The following is a 5,057-nucleotide window of genomic DNA, read 5'->3' as shown; positions in this document are numbered from 1 at the left end:
TGCTTTTTCATAAGAGGAAGGGGCAGTACGCCATTTATGCAGAAGCGAGTTGATTCGGCGTATTGTTTCGCGCTTTTTCCAACTGAAAGAACCGCGCCCGTCCTCTTGCCGCAAGGCTACGCGTAGGAGGAGGCAGGGCCACCTGTTCTGAGTTGACTCGCTGCATTATTTCTGCTTCTCTGACTTGTGGATGAAGTCCATCCGCACTAGCAAACGATTCCTTGAATCCTTATGTTTGGACTGTTTTCTGTTGTCCTTGCTGATCTCGCCTTGGTTTTCTGCGAAGGCGAAGAAGATCTTGATTCCGTTGCACTTGTTTGCCAGCATTGCTGGAAGTGCCTAGCCATAACATATAATCTCTTCATTTCATAAATAGATGTTGTTTGGCATGTCTTAAGTACAGCTTTTAAAACTTTAACCATATTTCCGTAAACATTATCAAGTAATATGAGTACAACGTAAAACATGTTGTATTTGCCGCTAAAAAATACATGTTGTATTGGACATGTATAATATCCTTAGTTTTCTGGCACATTTTCGTGATGAAATCATATTCATAGAATTCTAGGCAAAAATAACAAAATCAACACTCCAAAATACTTTTCAACAATAGTCCTTTTGAGCATCGATTTTTTTTCCAGATCATTAGGAATGTTTTTTCTTCACAAAATATGCACATGCGAAAAACATTTAACAATGTTTGTTGAAAAAAATCATAACTTTTTAAACGTTTTACTAATTGGTGTATTTGAGCTCGGGAGCAGAAACTCCATGTCCAGGGCCACTTCTGTTGTGCCTGTAAAAGGGAACACTAGCAAAGAAGATGTATCATTAGTGAAAAGGCGACTCCAGGCGCCGACCGGCCGGTCGCACTGCAATCACATGATTAAGTGCATAAATTGCCATTGGATCGGTGGTCCCCAGCAGGCGTTCCGCAACCCCACGCGTAGCCCAGCACTAGCACGGTTGTTCCGCTCGCAAATCGACGCCCACAACGCTCATGGTCGGCGACACCCCTCCTCGCCAAACTGGCATCGTCAACTCCACCGATCGCCGCTCACCGATGCACGACGTCGTCGCCCATCACAGTTGCTTGCGCCGCGCCGGTTGCAGCACCACGCGCGCTCGGTTCCAGCTCGTCGCCATGACGGTTGCAAAATTGGGCGCCTCCCGTTCCAGCTCGCCATGTGTCGGTTGTAGCATCGGGCGCCTTCCATTGCATCTCGCCACCGTGCCGGTTCCAGCTAGTCGTCGAGTCGGTTGCAGCACCGGGCACTCCTCTAGTTGCAGCTCGTCGCCGTCCTTGTAGCAGTCGTAGCACGCCGGTGGCCGATTGCAGCATCCCGAGGTCTCCATAGTAGCAACTCCTTGGCACGAGTTGTAGCACGCCTGCCCCTGCACATAGTCGTAACATCACCGGTGGCTGGTTCCAGCTCTCGGTGGCGTTCGTTGTAGCCGGCTGCAGCATTCCTGCATCGCCGTTGTGGTCCGTGTGGCCCCCGATTGTAGCTTTCGATTTCACCAGTCATCGCTTTTAGCTTCGCCACTTGCAAGGTGTGATCCCCGACGTGGTCACGTGCCTGCGAATTAAGCTTCTAGTTGTGCCGATTGCAACACCTTGCAACTCCTCCCCCTCGGCCTTACAGCGCAGTGCTCGCGGCACCGCTCATCCACCCTGTTGCGCCGCCGCCCTTCCCTTTCGCCATTCACAGCTCTTACCGACCTTGGCCCGCCACAAAAAGTGGCATGCCATGACACGTGGTGCGGCCCGCATGAAGAGATAAGGGGTCGGGGGAGAAAAATGATGCACGGGCCCCACTGCACGTAATGCCTCCGCAAATAATTGTAGCCAGTCGATCAGAAAGAGTCATCTACCTTAGTGAAATGAGGCCCCGCTCCCCTTGCACAATGTATTGGCACAATCTCTTTGCAACATTGTAACGGGGAAGCAAACATGATGGCGCACAATTTAGCTAGACACGTTTCAACGCCACTTTCCTCAATTATTTATTTCGCCCTCTTTTTTTTTGCATCATGCACCTAGCCCAGTAGATCTTTAAGATATACCTGATTGTGTGGGCTGATTGTGTAGGCTATAAAGCCTAACTAGCCCAACCTCGCGCGGCGGCACGCCGCGCCCGTCCATAACTTTGTGCTACATATAATTGCTGAGATAGACAGTGTAGGCTATTGTAATGATATAAAATGATAGGTGGCAAAAAAAGCACGACACAGTGCACCACTCAAATGCATGCATGGTGTATACGGGTTAACAAAAGTTGATCGGGGGAGGACTAGGATAGAATCTGGGCTTATGGTAGAAGAATAGAAAAATGATCTTAGGCTATTGGATAGAATATGGACGGTACAGATAGGAGTGGAGGTCCCTCAGGCCACTTATTGTATATTTGATGAAAAAACCCCAACTCACGGTCAGAGATAAAACATGACTTTTTGCAGTAACAACCCTAACTTTCTCATATCTAATATGGACAACTTCAGATCTTCATAGCATTGAGGTCGTTCCGTTCCTTGTAAATCCCAAGTTGTACCAGGCCATTCTGTTCCTAGTAAATCCCAAGCTGGACCATCCCAGACACAAATGTGCGACTACATGCCAAGCACAAATTTTGAATACATGCCCAAATGGATCATCATAGGCAGAAATATTTGAGTGCATGACATCCATCCTAATTTGAGTACATAAGAGACATACATATATAACTTAACATGGCACGATCCTTTTCTAGTACATGAACAGCGAGCCTCGAGTATGGACTGAAGTGATCCCTGCTAAATAAGCATCGCTACCAAGGCTTGCATCGGGTTTGTTATCTAATTGTACATCAAAGAAAAGTTATTCCCTTTTGCCTCCAGTTATAGTGCATCTTGCTCATGAATCTTCATGTGCTGGAAAAGATGGCACCAAACAAATCATTCAGTTTTGAGCACAAGACGTGTAAGTGTACTTAAAGATGCATCAACAATACATTGTAATAAGCAAGAACAAATCTGGATGCTGCATAGCAGAAAAAATAATACTACATGCTTTCTAAGAAAGCAAAAAACGAAACTCTACAAACCATACAAACCATCTTTAGAGAATCTTGTTGCCTCAAAACATACAAACCATTATCTCGCCTTCGATAAACAGGGAAACCAACATTATCAACCATTGTTTCGTCTGAAAAAGCCTTAGGAAAACGCTTGGAACAACAATTGTTCTTCATGCAAGGACATCCAGAATTATGAACTCCACAGGGACCATGTACCATATACTCATCAACAAGAGCATAACCCAAAGGATCAATCAAGGGATCAGGAATCTCAGCGCAAATAAGATTATCTATGAACGCAGCTGAAGGCTCTTTTGTATCAGCTTTCAACCACACCAATGTATGAGTATGAGGAAGACCTCTCTTTTGGAATTCCACAACATACAAATCTACCAATATAAAAGCACAATCATACATATGAATAAACAAAATTCTAAACAAATAATAATTATAAAACTCACATGCTTGGACGTCACCGAAAAATGAACCATCTTTAATTCCATCCAAAAATTCCTCATGTTTCATAGCAAACACCCGTGTAGTAATATCAAGCCGATCAGCTGCAACCTGACTAGGCTCAGCGGCCAATGCATCAGCAATCTCTGGCCACTTAGGATTACAATTAAACGTAATAAACAAATCGGGAGCCCCATATTGACGACATATAGCCACCCCGTCATGATAATTCAAAAACATATACCAAGGCCCACCAGTAAAACTGCCATGCAGTATGAATTGAACCCCAACATTCTTGCCAGTAGAATTACCTTCGCCCATTGCATCAGACACACCCTGATACGTTTCACTTCGAAGCTTATCTTGTTTTCAGAAATGATACTCCAGTCGATCAGATTCAACACAAGAATATGCATTTACACTTACTTGCTGACTCAATCGGCCACAGCTCGTATAAGGATTAACCTCGCCTTCACGATAACGAAAATAATAACTGTAGTACTCCAACATACTCACACGACCACCATCGCCACGTTGAGGCACAACATCCGTAAAACAATTATCATCATCACTACTATCATTGCCGAGTTGCGAAGCATCCATTGAAACGGACGAAGCCAGTTGAGGACCACGACGGCAAACATAATCAATGCCCAGATGATAACTCTTATCTTCATACGGGAAAAGAAGGGGATACTGCAAAGCCATAAGATTACAATTGAGAGCAGATATGTGCTTCAAAGCACCAGAATGACTTTCAGCAATAACATCGAAACTCTTACGCTCAGGTGTCAAATCACCAACAATAAGTGCAGCAACCTCAGAAACAGTTGGACCAGAAAAACGCGTACCATGTGGTCCACCATCATTACCTAAAAGGCGTATAGATACCCTCGGTGCATCAGGACTGCAGAGACTCTGGCAAGCAAGCCTAAATTTATGAACCAAAGGATTACACATATCAAGCATCCTAACAATAGATGCAACAATTTCAGGATCTGGACAAAGAGAGCTGCTGTCATCCCTAGCAAACACATTAAGTCTGCTAGCGATCTCGTCACTCGAATCAATCATATATAACTGAGCAAATTTCGACGATAACCCATCAGGAGGCACAAGAGGCCCGATACGGTGATAGACCACCCCATTCATCTTAAACACGTAGGGAGCACTGTAAGTGCATCTAGTGCCACCCCTAGTTGGTTTTGGAGTATTGACGACAAAGTTGGTTGAGGGACTAATGCGTTTGTGAGAATTGTAGGATAACGCAGGTAGTGTCCCTCATTGATTCGGTTTACCTACCGGAGATGACCCCTAAAAATGGATGAAGACATTGAATACAATGGTGGTATGAGAAGATATTCATATTGAAGACTATGACATGAGAAGACATTGAGTGAAGACTATGGAGCGCGAAGACTGTGTGGATTCATTGCTTCCTTTTCTTCTTTGTTGAGTCATAGGAACCACCGTACTATTAAGTGGGGTCCAAGTGAACTAAGTCAGACTGACTGAAGTGATGCTCAACTCAAATCCTATGTCTTC

The sequence above is a fragment of the Triticum dicoccoides genome, chromosome 7B (genome assembly GCF_002162155.2).
Source record: "Triticum dicoccoides isolate Atlit2015 ecotype Zavitan chromosome 7B, WEW_v2.0, whole genome shotgun sequence".
Classification (NCBI taxonomy): domain Eukaryota; kingdom Viridiplantae; phylum Streptophyta; class Magnoliopsida; order Poales; family Poaceae; genus Triticum; species Triticum dicoccoides.
This window is presented reverse-complemented; position numbering follows the sequence as displayed.